The sequence below is a fragment of the Rhinichthys klamathensis genome, unplaced genomic scaffold (genome assembly GCF_029890125.1).
Source record: "Rhinichthys klamathensis goyatoka isolate OS25496 unplaced genomic scaffold, OSU_Roscu_1.1 h1tg000578l_1, whole genome shotgun sequence".
Taxonomy (NCBI): domain Eukaryota; kingdom Metazoa; phylum Chordata; class Actinopteri; order Cypriniformes; family Leuciscidae; genus Rhinichthys; species Rhinichthys klamathensis.
This window is the reverse complement of record NW_026607042.1, coordinates 2,395,109-2,416,808: the sequence shown is the minus strand read 5'-3', so window position 1 is coordinate 2,416,808 and position 21,700 is coordinate 2,395,109. Positions and strand designations below refer to the sequence as shown.

The following is a 21,700-nucleotide window of genomic DNA, read 5'->3' as shown; positions in this document are numbered from 1 at the left end:
AATTTCGTGAAAACGGACGCTCCCTGCAACCTCTCGAAGGCTGAAGACATCAACGGCAAAGGATACGTATTCCTTACCGTGATGTTATTCAGCCCCCGATAATCAATACAAGGTCGCAGAGACCCGTCCTTCTTCCCCACAAAAAAGAACCCCGCCCCCGCTGGAGAAGAGGAAGGACGGATGAACCTGGTTGCCAGAGAATCAGAAATATATTTCTCCATAGCCTCCCTCTCCGGGGTGGAAAGCGAATATAACTTGCCCTTAGGCGGAGACTTACCTGGCAGTAAATCTATGGCACAGTCATAGGGACGATGCGGAGGAAGAGAAGCAGCTCGAGACTTACTGAACACTTCCTTCAGATCGTGGTACTCCTCGGGCACGTTAGACAAGTCCCCCGCTTCCTCCTGTAACACAAAAACAGGGACAGACGGACAAGCAGACACCAGACAAGACTTATGACATTCCTTGCTCCACTCCAGAATGGCTCTTTGCTGCCAGTCCACACGAGGGTTATGACGGATGAGCCAGGGGTGTCCAAGGACGACAGGTGCCAGGGGTGAATCCAATATATAAAAAAAAAATAGTTTCTGAATGATGAGTGTGATGTCTTCAGTGGTGAACGAGATGATGGGAAGTTCTTGACCATTTAATGCGTGAACTGCAATCCTCTGTGTGAGTGGTTTAAGGGGAATCTGAAGTCTGTGTGCAAAAGTGCTGTCCATAAAATTACCTTCAGCCCCGGAGTCCAGAAGTGCTTGACAGTCGTGCTGGTGAATTGACCATCTCAGTCTTACCGGAAGGAGGGTAGATGTGGATGAGGTCTTCTCGGCGGAGATCCCACCCGATAGTAGCCTCATACTTACTATCGGGCTTGGCCTTTTACGGCGCAGTTGTAGGCAAAGTGTCCCGAACCTCCACAGTATAGGCAGAGGCCCTGGGACCTCCGCCTTTCCCTCTCCTCCCGGGAAAGCCGAGCTCGACCCACCTGCATGGGTTCGTGACCGAAGACTGGGCTGACCACGTCCCTGCCACTGGACCGCTGACCCTCGGCTCCTCCTGGAGACCGAATGGACGATGTTCTTCCCCCGGCTCTGGTGATGCGAGCGTCCACCCTCAGAGCCAGCTCAATGAGTCCATTCAACGTTGTGGGGAGGTCCAGGGCGTAGATCTCCCTCTGGACGCGGTCAGCCAACCCATGCAGGAACATGTCCCACTGCGCCGAGACCGACCTGTCACCCTGACGGAGGTCGGCCAACACCCTGGCAGCCTCTCTACCCGCGACGGCTCGATCGAAGACCCGTCTCATCTCTGAGGAGAGTGCCTGGAACGAGGCACAGCAAGGGTCTTGATTTTCCCACACCGCCGTCCCCCATAACGCCGCCTTCCCGGTCAACAGGGTTATAACAAACGCCACCTTGGCTGGTTCGTTATTAAATGTTCTCGGTTGCAGTGCGAAATGCATGGCACATCGTGTCAGAAAAGCTCTGCAATAGGCAGACTCACCCGCGTACGACTCCGGAACAGGTAGGCGTGGTTCTGAGGCTGTAGCAATCTCTGGTGGTGTGGGGGGAACGGCTGGTGTGGGTGGCGCAGCGGGAGCACGAAGTAGTTGGATCTGTTGGGTGAGCTCGGACACCTGCATCACCAAGGCTTGTACCGCACGACCCGTGTCACCTAGATTCCTCTCCTGTGAATCCATCCTTCTAGCGCTGTGTTGAAGAAACTCTTCCAACGTGGTCGGCGAACCACCTGCTGCTTCCATAGCGTGGTCAGATCGTTCTGTCATGGTCGTCAATATAGGACAGAAGCAATTGCAGGTAAAACTCAGTTATTTATTGCTGGTCAGAGAACACAAAGCAGGGACACGGGTGTGGACAGATGACGCAGGGACTTCGATGGTCGAAGACGAACCCGTGAAGTGAAGTGGAGACCCAAACGACAATCCAACACCGAGACAACGAACCCACAGGAACACGAACACAGGAACAGGCAAGGGAACTGGACTGGAACACCACACGGGGAAACATCAACCAACGATCTGACAACGGGGATGAGAAAACTGAAAATATGTAGTGTGATGAGATCGGCTGCAGCTGGTGATGAAATGATGATCAGCTGGAGCGGATCAAGGAATGTCACTCAGTCACACCCACTACACACGTGCTCTCATACAACAACATAAACACGAGACGAGAAGGAAGCAATGAACTTGTATACCGTGACAGATAGATCTAATAAACTACAAAGTGTAGGTAGCTTTCAACCACAAGCAACAATGTCCATCAATCTCGTGGGGAATACTGAGGATGTGACCCTCTCCAATACGGTCATCAAAAAGTATCTGACAAAAGAGTGCGCTTCATCTGCTCATGGATCACCAGGATTTGGAGGAGCATTTCATTGAGACTGAATTGTTCGAGGTGAAAATTCAGAATAGTAATGTCATCGAAATTACCAAAGCTGTTGCTGCAGCAGGTGCTCCTGTGGAGGGTGAGATTTAAACATCGAAGTTTGCTTTGATTCAAAAGACTGAATCTTAAAGGTTTTGTTTACTAAGAAATTATACCTTCATTGGATATCCAGAAATTATGGATATTTTAATAAAAAAATTTAAGTTCATATTTGTTATACAGTTTAAAAAACACATTGTAGCGTTTTCACGTTTCATCTGTAAATGTTCTATTTCAATTTAGTTATTTATAATTTATAATTAATTAATAATTTTCAGAAGAGCATTCTGTTTTTGTCAAGCTCTGTTAACATTTACTTTTATTGGAATTAAAAGCCAATAAATATTGTTAGTTGGAATTAAAAGCCAATAAATATTGTTAGTTGGAATTAAAAGCCAAAAAAGATTGTTCAAAGTACTTTAGATTCAAGTGTTTTTTCTTTTGAAAGTAGAAGTGCATTTGATCTTGTGATGTTTTTTTTTTTGTCAGCCGTGGATCATTGACTACGTTTACATGCAGCCAATAACCCGTTCAAAACCGGGATATTAGCAATAACCCGGTCGAGCACGGCCATGTAAAAACCGGCAAAAACCCGAATATGCTCATATCCCGGATTTTAAAAACCGGGATATGATACCTGGGGTACCCCTTTTCTAACCCGAATTTTTGGTCATGTAAACGCGCATCGGCATATCCCCATAGTGATTTGTGTTCTGCGCATGTTCTGTTCGCAAGGAATCTTGGTCTTTTGAGTAGAGGAACTTCTCAGCGCTTACAAAAACCCGCGTACAGTATACCGGAAGTAAACATGGCGAGACGCAGCAGCATACTTTTGGAGCGAGGTCAGTACCAGCACCACAGCGCAAACAAAGGCGATCGCTATCTGCCCCGAACTATTCATTATCCACGTGCTGCTGCTGCTGTTGTTGTTGTCTTTGGATACAGGAAGAAGAATCAGAAATGACGCATATTGCGTCTTAAGGTTGTCCGTACGTCCAGACGCTAACCGTGCGTCGCCATTTACATCGGGATATTGCCAATTGATATTGCAATTCCATGTATACAGGAGAAACTCTCTCTGCTCACGCATGTAAACGGGTTATTCCGAATGTTTCAGACACCCGAATAGTGACCTTAACCCGACCATAACCCGAATATTGACAGCTTGTAAACGTAGTCATTGTTAATTATAATTAATATTTTAAAGATGTAGGCTGAGTAATTTATTTGAAAGTAAAAAAAATTTAACGTCTAAATACTTTCACAGAGTGTTTATGATATTTTAAAAGTACGTATATTTGTACTTGTATATCGAAGGTTTTTTTTTTTTTTTTTTAGAAACACTTCCTTTATGTTACTAATCGGTGTATGCTGTGACGAGCACTGCTGGTAGCAGTTGACAGCCAGAGTTTTTAAACGGTGTGTATTTATATGGTCCGTTTATCATCTGATCATTTCATTTCCAATTTGAAATGAAATAAGCAGAAACGAGAAAACGGCGCCTTAATTAGTTTTTTTTTTTTTACGGAAAAAATAGATTTCGGCTTGATTTTTCGTTTTTTTAGTTCACGGGTTCTCAGTCATATGAGAGATACATTATATCCAAAAGAATATTCTTACCGATGACAACATCTTTCACTGAAGGGAGGCCAACGACATTTTGCCATTGACCCCCCTCCAGTTGAGCTGCTTTGCCAAATTGAGTCCAAGTTCAAACACTATGAAACGCTCCATTAACATACGGATTTCTTTCTTTCTTTCTTTCTTTCTTTCTTTCTTTATTATTTGTCTCAAACAATCAACATAGATACACAACAACAAAACAATAATTAAAACCACAAAGTAAAACACAACCATCAAAAAATAAATATATATATATATAAATAATAGTAATAATAATAATAATACCAAAACAACAACAACAAAAAAAGAATAAAAATAAAATTTGTTTGAGAAGGAGCAGGCAGAAGCAATTAGCTTATTTAAACCTGCCCCTATTTAACAAAAATAATAATATTACAAAGCAAATAAATACGCAGTTACAGCATACATTTTTCTCAGATCTTACATAACTCACAACAATACCTTAACCACAATACTTTCACATTGCAAATTTAGTCCTGTGTTTCAGTCTATACTTATCTATATTGGTCCAATAATGATTTCTTTAATCTACTTTTGAACCGAATGATATTATGGCTCTGTTTGATGTCATTATCCAGTCCATTCCATATGGTTACCCCACAAACTGATATACACATGTTTTTAATAGCAGTTCGTACAAGAGGTTGCTTGAACATACAATATCCTCTTAGATGATATCCCCCATCTCTTTCATTAAACATTGCACTTATGTTACCTGGTAAATTATTTTCTTTGACTTTAAACATAAATTGAGCAGTTTTAAATGTAACAATGTCCATAAATTTTAACAAATGTGAATTAAAAAACAAAAGATTAGTGTGCTCATAATACCCAGTATGATTTATTATCCGGATTGCTCTTTTTTGTAGTGTGCAAATATTTTGTAAATTACTTTAATAGGTATTTCCCACACTTCCACACAGTATAACATATATGGCAAAATAAGTGTGCAGTAAATAGTATGTAATGTATTTTTGTTCAATATGTATCTGGTTTTACTCAATATACCAATAATCCTGGCCATCTTCATGCACAAATTTTTGATGTGGGGCTTCCAGCACAATTTATGGTCAAGTACAACACCCAAAAATTTACATTCATAAACTCTTTGTATTATTTGGTTATCAGTTACCAGTCTAACATCTGTATTTGTATTACGATTCCCAAATACCATAAATTTAGTTTTGTTAAAGTTGAGGGATAACTTATTCGAATCGAACCAAAGTTTTAATATATTCATTTCGATTGTTACCACTTCCATCATCTGTTGCAGATTGTCCCCTGAAACATCTCTGAAACACTGCCAGCGGGACATTAAACAGCAAGTGTCTGTGTGAGCTCACAACAGGAGGAAATGCAAAATTTTTGCGAGGAAATGCAACATTTTTGAGAATTTCTTTTTCTCCCATCCTACTTTATTTTCACCACCACGTCCATTTAGGGGCTCTGTGTGAATCACCCTGCCTTCTATCAAAAATCCTATTTTTCTGGACAACAAAACACATCAACATGTCAAACTCATAATCATGACATAAGGAGTCAGAAATAGGATATTTCCGACAGCACATGATGGCAGCATTAGTAAATGTGATTGTTAGTGGGTGTTCAGGCCATTTCCATATTCCTGTTGAATTATCATAATGAACTGTTAATATTTTGTTATTTAAACATAGATATTAATATATATATATATATATATATATATATATATATATATATATATATTAGGGGTGTAACGATACACGTATTCGTATTGAACCGTTCGGTACGAGGCTTTCGGTTTGGTTTTCGGTACGCATTTTTAAATCGAACGGTTCGTTGGACCATTTTTCCTGCCGAGCAAAATTTTGTTATTTCAAATGTAGGCGCGTTGCGCGTGGCAAGTGCGCTCATGATGTAGAGACGCTTGCGTGACCACAACATTGCCCAACATCAAATGGCAAATGTAATGTAAGCGGAACGAAACTGAGCTGCTCGTTATTGTGTGGTTGACGGACCGTTTATCAGTTTGGACCAATGCAGTGCGAGCCGATCTTGATCAAGCACTGTTACTACACAGCGAGATCCAGTAAAGAAAACATTTGAATTCACCACTGAAGTAATAACATCGCTGCGAGATCTAGTGAGAAACATTCACATTTCTCCGTTATTAACGGATCAAACAGTGCTGACATGGAAACCAGGAGAAACATTGTGCCATGAATGAACTATCCAGTGTCCACAGATCAGCAACATTCACCATGGGTTTACTGTAGTAACACTACTAACTGTAGTAACACTACTAACTGTAGTAACACTACTAACTGTAACCATGGGAGTGTGGCAGGAATAGTAGGCTATAACGCTTTCAAGTAACATCACGTCGGTATTATTTTGACATTATGAATACAATTGCTGCCCTCAAATGTTAATCTGAACTAAAATAAACCTTTGTTTATAACTACTACAATATTACATTTCATTTTGTCCAAGGAGCTGTTTTGTTTTATATATTCCTAAGAAAAGTTTAGTATAGCTCCATCATTGCTCAAAGTAAAGAAATATCATACTTTATGATGTTAGTTTTAATAAAAATATAATAAAAAAAATTAAATCAAGAAAATTTCTCTGGCATTTCTTTCTTTTTGCTGTACCGTACTTGTCACGGTCGGTTGAAGCAGACAAAGGCGTTGGATCTATTTGCAGCATCTTTTATTAACACAAACTAAAACTACACAAACATAAACTCAGGAACAAGGCTCAGGCTCAGGCTCAGGCTCAGGAACAGGACAAACACTCAACCGACAAACATTAAGCACTGACCAAGACTGAACCAAACACACAGGCTTAAATACAAGGACAGACAAGCTAAACAAGATAACGAGGTAACAAGAGGGTGTGGCTAAATGGAAACACCTGGGTAACTAATAAACATAACGAGGAGAAGCAAAACATGAACCAAGACAGAAACACAGAACAGACTAATGACATTTCCCCCCCCCACTTAAGGAACGTATTCCAGACGTTCCCCAGAATAGTCCAGGGTGGTGGTGACGCGAAAGCGTTCTTGGGGGAGGTGGGAGGGCCAGATCAATGGAGCCAGCTGTGCAGGCAACCATGGTGGAGCAGACAGTTCAGGGGTAGACTCAGGAACGCCCTCCACAGCATGCTCAGTGACTGAATCCAGTTCACCCTCCTGGTCAGCACTGACTTGCTCAGGAACAGACTCTGGAGCGTCCTCCGACACGATCTCAGGGAAAGCCTCCTCCGACACGATCTCAGGGACAGCCTCCTCCGACACGATCTCAGGGACAGCCTCCTCCGACACGATCTCAGGGACAGCCTCCTCCGACACGATCTCAGGGACAGCCTCCTCCGACACGATCTCAGGGACAGCCTCCTCCGACACGATCTCAGGGACAGCCTCCTGCGACACGATCTCAGGGAAAGCCTCCTCCGACACGATCTCAGGGACAGCCTCCTCCGACACGATCTCAGGGACAGCCTCCTCCGACACGATCTCAGGGACAGCCTCCTCCGACACGATCTCAGGGACAGCCTCCTCCGACACGATCTCAGGGACAGCCTCCTCCGACACGATCTCAGGGACAGCCTCCTCCGACACGATCTCAGGGACAGCCTCCTCCGACACGATCTCAGGGACAGCCTCCTCCGACACGATCTCAGGGACAGCCTCCTCCGACACGATCTCAGGGACAGCCTCCTCCGACACGATCTCAGGGACAGCCTCCTCCGACACGATCTCAGGGACAGCCTCCTCCGACACGATCTCAGGGACAGCCTCCTCCGACACGATCTCAGGGAAAGCCTCCTCCGACACGATCTCAGGGACAGCCTCCTCCGACACGATCTCAGGGACAGCCTCCTCCGACACGATCTCAGGGACAGCCTCCTCCGACACGATCTCAGGGACAGCCTCCTCCGACACCTCCGTGAAGTTGGCACCCCATAAAACGAAATAATCTCCAAAACTATGCCATTGGTTTGTGCTGCGTTTGTGCTGATTTGTGCCGTTAAAATGAACATTTGTGCTGGTTTGGAGTTTGAGATATTGAACATAATTTTTTGGGTTGTGTTACGTCACTCTCCACCCCATGTCGTTCAAATCGCTCCAAACCGGTGTCATTCGTTTGTGCTCGGTTTGTGCTGGTTTGTGCCGTTAAAACAAACATTGTATCTATTTTCCTTTCGCAGATATAGCTAATTTAATTCGGGAGCTGTGACGTCACTCTCCACCCCATTTCTTCTAAATCGCACACAAACTGTGTTGTTTCGTTTGTGCTTGGTTTGTGCCGATTTGTGCCGTTAATATTAACACGGTATCTATATCTCCTCCTTTAGAAATAACAAATATAATTCGGGGCAGTGACGTCACTCTCCACCCCACCTCATCTAAATCGCACCAAACCGGTGTTGTTTGTTTGTGCTCGATTTGTGCCGGTTTGTGCCGTTGAAAGAAACATTGCAACTACGATCCCCTCTTAAACATAAAAAAAAATGAACTTTTTAAGCACAGTTACATAACAGTCCACCACATGCCGTCCAAATCGCCCCAAAACTGTGCCTTTTGTTTGTGCTCGATTTGTGCCGGTTTGTGCCGTAGAAAGAACCATAATAAATTATTCCATTCTTCAGACATCACAAAATCTTTGGAAGAGTAGTGATGAGTGACGTCACGCAAGCAAGCCGCGCTCTTCATCAGTCTACAAACCTGTCTGGTGCGTTTGTGCTCGCACCAGTCTATGGCTCGCACAGGGCCGCGGCTGCTGTCATTGTTCTTTTCTTCTTTAGATACGGAAATGTTTTATTGCCAGTGACTTCATCAAGCTCAAGATAATAAAAAACCGGTAGGCCTATGTGATTGATTGACGCGTATCACTTGTTTAAAAATGCACGTTGTGTGTCAGCTTTTTGAAAACTTTGTAGCAATAATCTCCTTTGTTAGCCTATTATGTTTTTTATTCAAATCGAGCTTAATTTATAATCAGATGGAAGTTTAGGCTTGTTTTAAACGTGTTGGCTATTATCTTGGCCTTGGCCTTATCTAGGCCTAGGCCTATATTGCAGATGATAAAATATTTCTCATTTCTCAAAGAGCATTTTATCTTTCTCTGAAAGAGAAAGTGAACCAAGGACAGGTGAGCAGTGCTTCTGTTTGTTTAAAATGTTTTTAAAGCAACTAATCGAGGACTGTTACTTGTTAGTTTGCTGTTCTTAGCTGGTTTAACATCTTCCCTGTCATTTCATACTAAACAAAGAAAGTCATAGAGATTTTATTCATTGTTGGGTGAAGAGTATTCATTTAATACCAGCAAACCACCTGGTTAAAGTTTTTCTCACTCTCTCTCAGCTGAACAGACAACATATCTAAACTTGTTTCCTTTTAAATGCAAAGATGAATGTAAAAATAAGCAATTTCTGTGGAGAATTTACAAATATTGTTTTAAAGAACCAAAAAATAAGAGACCTCCAAAAATGTTTTGACTTAATGTAAGAGAAGTGTTAAAATTAATAGATCTGGGTATAAATAACAGAACAGAACATTTACTAAAGGAAAATAGAACTTCTGTTAAAAAAATCATGGAACTGTTAAAACAGGCATACAGTGAATAGAGATAATATAGATTAACTACAATAGAAAAACAATTTAGACCATTCTCTTATTGATTATGAACTAATTTCTGCAGAGACCAGTCCAAGAAATTCATTAATCAAAGATTTTAGTCCTCCTTTGTGAACAACATGACATGGGGTTGTATTTTGGTTTTTGCTGAGACTGTTTTTACATGGTCACACAGGTCATCATATTTCTCCCAGGCAAAAGAGTTTCTTCTGCAGTAAGCCACGTAATGTCCAAGAGATTTCCTTGTTGGACCTGGAATGAATGCAACAACCCCTCGCAAAGTGAACCGCTGATTGTCCAGCTCCATGTCGACAGGGATTTCAGACAGTGGATGATTAGTATCACTTGTTTCAATGCACAGTAGTTGTCCAGGTATGCATCTGTGTGTGACAGAGCCATTGCAGAGGAATTCCATTGATGGATTATCCTTAATTTTCCAGCTATCTGGACACTCTTGGGGTGATTTCAGTGGCTTCAGACACTTGGACCTGTTGAGGTGTAGCCCATCTTCCAGTGCTGCTTGGAGGCTTTTCAGACCACCAGTTTGTAGAATATCTACGTTGACTGGTAGGAGATAGATGGTCCTTGAAGATTTAGTATTTCGGCTGCAGTATGGAGAAGAGCACTCAGCTGTCAGTGTTGCACTTGGCATTTGCTTCATTGTTGATGCAACAATGTTAGCAACATTGCAATCCGCATTGACCTGCCTCACACCTGATTTTAGGTGAACACACTGAAATGTATCCAACAGCATTTTTGCCCTCTTTGCGTAAGCATCTTTTCCAACTCCTTTTGTGACTATGGTCTTTACCAAATCAAACATTTCAGTTTTTGAGTGCTCTTTGTCGAGATAATGACAGAATGATCCGCTGTCACAGAATGCAGAGCAAAGGCACTGGCAAAAGGAATCAAAGGCGCAGGTATTATTTACACTTACAAGCATTTTGTCAACCAAGATGGGCTTTTTAGCCTGGTAGTTGCCATTTTTCAAGACATTAATTTTTGTCTTTTTTCTTTTCAGGTTTATGTCTGCATGCAACCACTCAGAGCAAGGGGTCAGGTAGGACAGTCGCTTTTTTGGAGGAACACCGAGGCCTTTCCAGTTTTCAACAGGGTCTTCCTCCACTAATTGTTGCTTAACCTCTGTGTCCTGCTCACTATGGGTAGTTTTTGTCTTCTGATTCTTTGTCTCAATGTGCTCTGTCTTTAGCGGTGCAGATGAAAGCCTCATGTTTCCCTCAAGAAACTCAAGGTGGCGTATGACAAAACGGTCAATTCGGATGGGGAGGCTTTCATGTTTGAAAAGGCCATGTTTTATGTTTTTAAATTCAGCCTCAACATTTGCAGAGCTTGCTGTGTTGTGTACGCTTTTGAAGTGTGGAACCATCACAGCTGTCCAAAGGGGTAGGTAGCATGCCATTCTTATTATATTTGGGACAAGCTCTGGAAGGAAATGAAGATTGTCTCTGTCACCATGATGTGCTGCAATCATCTTACTTTCTTCACAGATTTCTGTAACCCATGTTTTTAGATCTGTGGCGAGTGTCTCCTCGACTCCGGTCACCTCTGTTAAATGGTCATCTTCAGTGACACATGGCAAGACCCCCTCTGCAAATCGTCTCTTCAATTGTGCTTTGCATGTTTCCGAGACAACAGGTAAACCTTTGTCATCGTTTCCTTCTGATTCACTGAAGGCAACAACTGCAATGGAATGGATGAGCTCTCTTGCATCTTCCAGTGTATCAGACTGTAAAAGTTGTGCCATGGCTCGTAGATAGAATTCTCTAACTCTGTTTCCTCTTTGTCTTAGGCATTCCCACAGGCTAATGAGCTTGATGCAGTGTGCAACATCTACTCTGATGAAGCAAGGTGGTAGCTTTGAGTCTTCTGGCTTCCTTGCCAGCACTCCAAAGCACTGATTGATGTATGTTTTCAGGTCTGGGTAAGGAGTGAAGGCCTTAACCAGTGCTCCAAGCAAAGCCAAGGAGAAATCACAGACCGCCTCTTTGGGCACAGCAGCACCTGCTCGTTGCCATTCCGTGAGCCAGTTGGCAATAGAATTGATGGTGTGGCTCTCTGATAGCATTTGCACTACTGGAATATGATCTCCCTGTGAACACAAAACTCCTTGATACAGGAAGACATGTCCAGAATTACCACAGGGTCTTCTCAGTCTTTTCACAACTGTACCTGTTGCATCAAAACTCACAAATGAGCCAGAGTACTTGGATTTCGTTTGATACACTTGCATCTGAGATGGGGTCCAGTAATGGCAAAAAAACTTATCAAGGCCTATGTCATGAATGCTTCCATTGTGGGGTACACTGTATTTTAGTAGATGCAATGACATGATTGGGTCTTTGTCTCCAAGCTCTTTGTCACCCATCTCTTGTTTGGCTTTTCTTAATGTTGCCAGATTTGGCAGGTGGCTAGGCTCTGGGTCACCAACATCCATCATTTTGTAAGCCTCAGCTGCTCGCCATACATGTGCTGGTTTTCGGCCTTCCCAGAGTTCTTTAGACACACGTGTTCTCAGATCCCCTGATAACTTCCGTTTTGCTTTGCCAGTATGGAGACTGTCATCAACATTGCGGATTATACATTGAAGCACAACTGGTTTATTATCCACTGGCATGTTCTCTGCTGTTATAGACAATTGTGCGTCACACTCTGTGCAGTTCCCAATTATGTCTATGTAGTGAGATGCATTATTTGGAAAATTTTTTGCCCTTCTGAATCTAAGAGTGCATGAGGTCTTGATATTTTTCCATATCTCCTCGTACAAGACGTCTGTCCATGCACCACGTTTCAGGATGGTGTATTCTCTTTTGTCATTGTAATCAACCTTTTCAGGCCAGATTTCTACCCATCTCTGATGAGAAAGACTGATCTCAAATGTAATGTCGTAGCATTGACTTTGCTGATTTTTGTCTGCCTTTGACACTGCTGAATGAAAATCTGCTGAGCTTTCTTGTGAGCTGTCACTGTTTGGACCTTGATCTTGGGTATCTGTGTCGATTTTGCATAGCTCAAGGATTTGCCATATATTGTGCCTATTTGTCTTCACAATAGTATAAAGGTTCTTTGGTGAAACTTTGTTATTTAGTTGTTTGCTTAAATCTGCCCACACCTTTTCTGTGGGAACTGCTATGTTTGTTCCTGTAATAATCTGTTCCTTTGCAGCACTGATGACTTTGATGATGTCATCACGTCCACAGGCTGGTTTCCTAGGCATCTGATCAAAACAGGAATTATTTTTAATGTAGTTTTTAATAAAGTAGTTGGGCCACATTAACTAACTTGTTACCAACAGGTTACATGCTTATTCATACCACGGTTATATATATATATATATATATATATATATTACTGTGCTTTGAATAAGCATGTAACCTGTTGGTAACGAGTATAATTATTTTATTACTTTCTTCCATGGAATCGAGATGTTGGGCAAAAGGATAGGGAGTGACTTAATCGCCATTCACTTAAACTGCATATTTTTTTCCAAATCAGTTCAAGTAAATGATGGCTGAAATAAAAGTGTCTGGGCTATGGAACTTATATGTACTATAGTCCAATTGTTCCAAGCCGGAGATCATTCAATTAGATTTACCTCGGAAAATCTTGTCATCCATATATATTGGCCGTGTTTAGATATTGCTATTTTTTTTATGACTAGAAAATCCATCATTTGGTGGCTTTAAAGAACAGACTGAATTTTCAATATTTCAGTAAAAATCTCATCTCAAAGTCATTGTTTTCTGTTACTCTTTAATTCCAGTGACATGGATAACCAAGTCAATGAGTTCAGAAAAATATTTACTAAGAATCCTTTTGTGAACTAAATCAACTAATTCATTACAAAAGAGCTTGAAAAGATAACACATTCTCCAGTTTTATGAAAAGTAGCTGATAACTGAATAACTGGCCAGTACAGGATGGGTGACAATCTTTTCTGTGAATTAGTAAAATTTTAGTCTGTTCACAATGTAAAGTTAATTATATGACTTCACAGAGGATTAAATGGAACAGATATGCCACTTGTTTATTGCTTTTTTGTAATTTATAAATTACAAAAAAGCAATTTTATGGCATGGCATGGCATAAGAATGCCACAATTTTATGGCATGGCATAAGAATGTCATAGGTCTACTCTTATTAATATGACAAATGGAGGATCATTTGGACATGATACATTTACCTGATTGCCCAAAATTAATAAAAAAGGTTCACATCTTTGACGTGTCTGTCAATTTCTTATTTGTTCAAATTATCCTGTAAATTGTATTGACCTGCACACATGATTTTAGTACTTTTTTTTGTATTTTATCTCAGAGCACATGCTTACCTTTTTCACAGCCAGATGCCTTTTCCTGCTTTGTTTTCCCACTATGCAGTGCTTAGGGTAAACAAATGTTTTTAAGGGGGCAGAGAGACTTTAAATGTCTGTAAACTGAAGCCTTCAGTATTCAGAAAACTTAAGACAATACACAACTTTTTTTTATTATTATTTGTTTTTATTGGACAAAGTTAAAGCATCAGTATTGACAGTATTACATATGGTGCATTGGTGATTTTATAAAGACCAAATGTCAATATCTAGCACAAATCTAGACTAAAACATTTCCGTATCTAAAGAAGAAAAGAACAATGACAGCAGCCGCGGCCCTGTGCGAGCCATAGACTGGTGCGAGCACAAACGCACCAGACAGGTTTGTAGACTGATGAAGAGCGCGGCTTGCTTGCGTGACGTCACTCATCACTACTCTTCCAAAGATTTTGTGATGTCTGAAGAATGGAATAATTTATTATGGTTCTTTCTACGGCACAAACCGGCACAAATCGAGCACAAACAAAAGGCACAGTTTTGGGGCGATTTGGACGGCATGTGGTGGACTGTTATGTAACTGTGCTTAAAAAGTTCATTTTTTTTATGTTTAAAGGTGCTCTAAGCGATGTCATGTGTTTTTTAGGCCAAAACATTTTTTGTCACATACAGCAAACATCTCCTCACTATCCGCTGGCTGCCTGTCCCCTGAACACACTGTAAAGAAACGCGATCTCTGTAGACAGCCCATGCTTCACAAACAGCACCAAAAACAAACTGCAGCGACCCGCTCCCCAAAACATAACAAACTGTTCCAGCCAATGACCGACAAGAAGGGTTTGGGGGTGTGGTTTGGGGGGTTAGTGTGCGGATGAGGAGGAGGGAGGGTCTAGCTATAGCCTCCGTTTTGTTTGACAATAGTTCGAACGTCAACAAGAAGTGACGTCACCCAGGATCGCTTAGAGAACCTTTAAGAGGGGATCGTAGTTGCAATGTTTCTTTCAACGGCACAAACCGGCACAAATCGAGCACAAACAAACGACACCGGTTTGGTGCGATTTAGATGAGGTGGGGTGGAGAGTGACGTCACTGCCCCGAATTATATTTGTTATTTCTAAAGGAGGAGATATAGATACCGTGTTAATATTAACGGCACAAATCGGCACAAACCAAGCACAAACGAACGACACAGTTTGTGTGCGATTTAGAAGAAATGGGGTGGAGAGTGACGTCACAGCTCCCGAATTAAATTAGCTATATCTGCGAAAGGAAAATAGATACAATGTTTGTTTTAACGGCACAAACCAGCACAAACCGAGCACAAACGAATGACACCGGTTTGGAGCGATTTGAACGACATGGGGTGGAGAGTGACGTAACACAACCAAAAAAATAATGTTCAATATCTCAAACTCCAAACCAGCACAAATGTTCATTTTAACGGCACAAATCAGCACAAACGCAGCACAAACCAATGGCATAGTTTTGGAGATTATTTCGTTTTATGGGGTGCCAACTTCACGGAGGTAATACAAAATGCTTTCTGACATTTTGACAGAAAAAAACACAACCAAGAACAAAATTTAAACTTAGCCCGTCAATTTACAATTTATAATTATCTTCTTTCTATCTGTGTTTGTGAGAGAGAAGAGAGCGCTGCACTGATACACCGGTACTTTTTTAATCCAAAAGTAACTAATGCGCTAGTTTTCATACAAAATAATTATGTAACATAATTAGGTACTTTAATTATTAACACAATAACGTAACACATGCAGGCTACGTATCTCAACACTGAGAATGAATAAATAAAAGACTGTTTCTCCAGACTCATGCTTATCAGTCATTCACAAATCACAGCACTTTCATAATCACTAACCAGGGGTGCCCAATCCTGCTCCTGCCGATCGACTGTCCTGCACAGTTTATCTCCAACCCTAATCAAACACACCTGAAGCAACCAATTAAGGTCTTCAGAATCACTTGAAAATTAAAGGCAGGTGTGTTTGATTAGGGTTGGAGATGAACTGTGCAGGACAGTCGATCGGCAGGAGCAGGATTGGGCACCCCTGCACTAAGCCATAGCGATTTTAATTTTATTTAGATTTATTGTTCATCAATACTTAAGCATTTTATAATTTGCATGGCTGAATAATGTTTTCCTCTTATCTGAGTGACCATGAATGACGGAGTATTTTAAGATAATCCATGCGATCACTCCCGTGTGATCATCGAATCCAGTATAAGTTAACTAAAAACAATATTTCAACTTTCCACATCTATCCCTGCCCGTTCACCTTCAGGAGTCAGAAGTACTGTGACTACTGTCCTCGCTTATGAACTCAGTCAGACGGCGGCCGCGGGAGTGGAAGCGGGATCGAGCGGGATTCTTTATTGCTGCCGATTTTCATTCTCTTTTTAATGATAGGCCTTACACATCTGTCAATCATCCCCGCTTGCTATTTGGGGAATTAACCCAGCGCTATGATTGGTCGAACTCTTCTTCTTTTGCTGTTGCTTGATTTGAGGACAAATCGTACCAGCCTACTTTGAGGTCAAAATGCATACCCGCTACGCAAAACGCGTACAGGTTGGCACTTGGCAGGTCTGGAATTGTCAGATCACGCGAACCTGATTTTTTTTTCCCGCAGGCACGTCTGTACGCCGGATCGCTATCAGGCCTGCACATAGAAAACTACAACAAAAATAAGAAATTCCCGCCAAAATAGTTAGTCAGTTTAAAAGAAAAATCAGTCCAATCAATTATTTCACTTAAGATGCTAGCTCGCCCCGCCTTTGCAGCCCCCCATTCCTGTCCCTGCTCAGCCGCAGCCAGTTTCTCACGCTCATCTCTACGTCAGCCTCAGTGGAATTTTGTTGGGCAGGATTTCTTAACACAGTACCTAAACAGGGGGGGGAAATAAGACAGTAGCACAAAAGTTTATATCTTCGTTTGATTGTTTCTATAAAGACAATTCAGAACAGTCAGAGCATATTACAAAAAAAAACCTTAAAAGACATTTGGTTGAGAATAGTGTGAGGACAGTATATAAATATCGAGAACAACTGATATAAATACAGACACCACATATGGGTTGAATAGTGACAGAATGTTGCTTCAACACATTGTAGGACTTACTCAGGAGTACCTGATGAATAGGCAATTTTAATTGCTTACAAAGTTGTTTTACAGACTCTGTTCTGTCTGCGTGTTAATTAACTTACATTCAGGAGAGCACATCCCTTCGTCACTGGGTGTGTCTTGCTGCCAATCATCTTGTGGCACTAGGAAATACAGAAAAAGGCCCGTTACACAAAGAACAGCATCACCCAGGTCCAACTAACAGACCTAAACGAGTGACACCACAGCAGTGGTTCTCAAACTTTTTCTGTCATTTTTGTCATTCCCCATTTTGTATAGGACTGTGCTGTGTGTGTGTGTGTGTGTGTGTGCCTGTCTCAGTGTGTTCTCCATCTGCATGATAAATAGCTTACGATCAGGAGAGCCCAGCCCTTCGTATTCGGCTTCCTGCTGCCAATTAACGGTTGTCACTATGAAATGATAAAATTAGATCGTGAAACTGCCAAACAGGAAGTAGGCTTTTTGCTCTCAAACTTTTCAAGTGCTCTTACAGCCACAAGTTTAAAGACCCAATGCATCACATATTTAACGGAAACTTACGTTCAGTAAGAAGAAGGTCCTCATTCACTGATGTAATCACTTAAATGGAAAAACACATTAATGCTGGTTACACACAGTTCGGTTTCTGCTTTCCTTGCATATTGGTGTAGGTTTCCTCCTGCTGACTGGCCTTAAATGGCCCAGATCCCGTTTGATGTTAAAATCTGGCCCTAATTCATTTGCTATTGAATTACTCTGAAATTTATACTTTTACTACCTCAGTCTGATGTTCTGAGTAAGAAGTGCAGTATCATACATTACATGTAAAATATCTTACTATCGTTAGTCCTCTGAAGGAGCCCTGGAAGAGGCTGCTGCAAAGCACACAGGCCTTCGTTATTATCCGGTGTCACTAGAAAATACAGAAAAACTAAATTATTGGAGTGAACAGTAAGTCAAGTTTATCACAATTAGATAAACTAATGTCAGTGGGCTGAGTAATTGCCACACATTTCTATCAGCAGAAACTCATCTTAACCAAGGTCAAAATAACAGAGCTAACACAGTGTCACTCCACATCAGTGGTTCTCAAACTTTTTCTGTCATTCCCCACTTTGTGAGTGTGTGTGTTAGTGTGTGTGTCAGTGTGTTCTTGGTCTGCGTCTTAAATAGCTTACCGTCAGGAAAGCCTTCAGACCTCCAGTCCCTGCGCCTCTTCTTGAATATTAACTGCGGCCTCTTGGAAAGACAGAAAACCTTGGCTTACTGATCACACTACTAATATAAACTCAAAAATCATATCTGGAACATCAAACTATGGTATGCGCTGTGGACCTGTGCAGTACACTGTGTCTGCTTGAGTTTAGGGACCTGATGCATAGAGGGGACACTTACCTTCACTATAAGATGATGTGGGATGGGCTGGAGTAGTTAACCCTCTGGGGTCTAAGGTGTTTTTGGGGTCCTTGAGATGTTTTGACATGCCCTGACATTTGTGCTTTTTTCAGTTGCTTTTAAACAACAATTTAAAATTTAAATATTAATGGCCAAGGTGTCATTACACTATATTTAGCACAAACAGGCACAACCATAATATGTGAGCAACATGTATGTAAACTTACATCAGTCCAATCAATGTTGTGCAAACTTACAAGTATTTGGGTGTTTATATAGACAGCTCACTTACTTGGAAAATTCACACGGAATGGGTTTGCACCCGGCTGCACCAGAGACTGTATTTCTTACGTAGATTACGTTTTTATGGGGTTAATTAGAAAATTATGATGTTGTTCTACAAAGCTGTTTTAGAAAGCATAGTTAAGTATGGTGTTACAGTATGGTTTGGGAACCTATCTATACAGCTTAAATCTAAATTGGCACACCTGGTGTTGACAGCACTAAAAACTGTTGGACATGAGGAATATTTAAATCTCCAACATTTATATGAGAATTGCATTCTGAATCAGGTACAGAAAATCGTGGGGGACCAAACTCACTTTTTGTATTCACAGTATGAAATGCTCCCCTCCGGTAGAAGATATAGAGTCCCATTGTGCTAACTAAATCGGTATAAGAATTCCTTTGTTCCTGTGTCTGTACGAATGCTGAATAACAATTTATCTTATTAATTTTAAATTTGTAAAATCAACTGTCTCTCCTCTTTTTATATTTATATGTATATGCAGCAACATGTAGTCCAAAACAAATTTCCTTTCGAGGACAATAAAGTATACTACTACTACTACTACTACTACTATGTACATGTTTGTATTTTTGAGAGAATAATGTTTATGCATGGTTATTGAAAAAACTAAAAATTAAAGTTTCTGAAATAAGGCCACAAAACACATGTGTCCACAAGACTTATGACTAATGGATGTTGTCACCTAGAGTTTTTGCTTCAAACTGATCGGAAAATCATCCTGCCTAATCATTCACATAAAACAATAGAGATTGATTTAAATTGTGTAAAACATATTTTTGTTTGGAAAGGCAATATGCGTGGGGGCGTAAATGGTCCAACCCGATCATGAATAATGTGTGGTTCACACCTGAGAAGACAATGACCCGCATAATGAGCAACAACAAACAAACAAACAGCACACAATAAACAGTCTTTTTGAGTTTACAGACACTATTTTATATCGCAGAACAAAGCACAAGAGTAAAAAACTTACACAATTCTCAGCTGGATCCGTTGCTCCTCGAAATGAAAATAAACCAGCACTTGTTCTGAGGTAAATGTCCCAGGATTATTCCTCACAGCCTCGTAAAACGACAGTACATTAATCTGATTAAACTTGGTGTGTTTTACAGAGTTTATATGGGCGTTTACACGTCTCAATGTGTTGCCTCAGATCATTTGCGTTTGAATAGCACGCGCTCTCCGTGGGCGTGTCACATTAGGAAAATAATGAGGCGCGAGAACGATAATGAGAACGACTGACATCTCTCTGTTTTTATATAGATTACATAAACAGAGAATATTTATTTTAGTTTTGAATTAGATCATTTAAAAGTACAAACTTAAATGATTATAAACATATATTGCTCATGCCTGGGTGAATAGTATTCGCTGAGTTTTGTTTAAGTTTAGAGACGTGCTCCAGAAAAAAAAAGTTCACGAGACGGAGAGTCAGAACGCACACCCTGTTTATTTTCTTTATTTTACAAAAGCACAATGTTTTATGTCGATTGTAAGTGGACACATAAAAAAGTAGACATTTAACAGTTTATTTTTTCATATTTCTTAAGTCTGTATGACCAGAAATGATGGAGTATTTTAAGTCTATTTTTCTGCTATGTGAAAAAAATCGAGCAAAACGTGCTGGCGCGTTTGCCGACCCCAGAAGGTTAAACTGGTCTTGACACAAGCGGGGGACAGTTGTGGCCCTGATGGTGACAGAGTCCCATTTAACCCCCAAGCACGTTACCCTCTGGGGAGGAGAGTGAACGCTTTTCTTGGCGTTGTAACTCAGCCCCATATAGAGAAGATGAGCGGAGATCGATCTAGATGTCGAAGCGCAAGCTCTTGAGACTGGGCCAGTATCAGCCAATCGTCCATGTAACATGGCTAGGTCAAATGGAAGGACCTGGAATTGGTAAGCTTTGCCCCCCAAAGCAGTGCTCGAATTGAGGGGGGGCTGGGGGGATCCGGGACCGCCCATAAGGTATTAGGGACCCCCCATAAGAAGTAAAGAATAGAATTAGGGGGGGTCCCTCAGATATTTTTATTTTAGTAAAAAATAATAATAACAAATCTGATTAAATGCATGCAATGGATACGGTAAATTTCGTGAATTGATTATTTACAATAATTGTAAAAGTTGGCTAGTTGCCATGTCTCTTTAAAATGTAAACGCCCCGCCCCACATCTAAAGAGTGCTGTGCGCATGACATCGTTGACTGACAGGACTGTTTGATTGGCGCCGCTCCGTTGAAGCTAATTTTAACTTTTAAAAAATGGAGAAAAATAAACCTCCACTCGAGGTCGGGAAGAGAAAGCTTCTTACCGACTTTTTTGAGGGGTATCTACCCGCACCATATCGGGGCTTTTGTATTCCTTGTGTAAATTGGAAACATTTAGGCTTAACCCTTTAAGTGTCACCCCCCTTTTTTTGAATATACATGAAAATGCACATTTCGAACTTAAATGGTTGTAATTCAAGAATGCTTTGGAATATAGACGTAAGATTGGTCTTGTTTTAAAGAAGACATTTGGCAGATTTTTGTAGAAGTGAAATAAATTAACAAAGTGAAACAGAAAAAAAGTTATATTAGTTTGAGTTTATGAAAATGTACAATGTAAAAATTTTAATTATTCATATTTTATATAAAATATATATTTTCAAAACCTGGGCGACTCTAAAACTGCAAAAAAATCAAAGCCAAAAATCTGAACAAGTTGTGTTTCAAATTTTAGGTTGATATCTCAAAAAATGAGCTTTCAGTAAGATTTTGTTTGGGCGCAGTACCAAACTTTTTCACTAGATGACAACCAGACTCCATTACTGCCCATATAAGGGCGCCTCCAT

General features: G+C 40.9%; 1 long non-coding RNA gene across 3 annotated transcripts; it reads left to right on the top strand.

Annotated features, from left to right (window-relative positions):
* Positions 1-9,592: 9,592 nt before the first annotated feature.
* On the top strand, positions 9,593-13,012 carry LOC130075409 (uncharacterized). 3 transcript variants are annotated; one of them, XR_008805493.1, is made up of 6 exons: positions 9,593-10,349; positions 10,546-10,637; positions 10,739-10,777; positions 10,936-11,121; positions 11,249-11,373; positions 11,528-13,012. It is a non-coding gene; the product is annotated as an uncharacterized LOC130075409 (long non-coding RNA). The 3 variants fall into 3 exon arrangements; XR_008805491.1 differs by having other exon boundaries at positions 10,739-11,121; XR_008805492.1 differs by having other exon boundaries at positions 10,739-11,121; positions 11,226-11,373.
* The last annotated feature ends 8,688 nt before the right edge of the window (positions 13,013-21,700 follow it).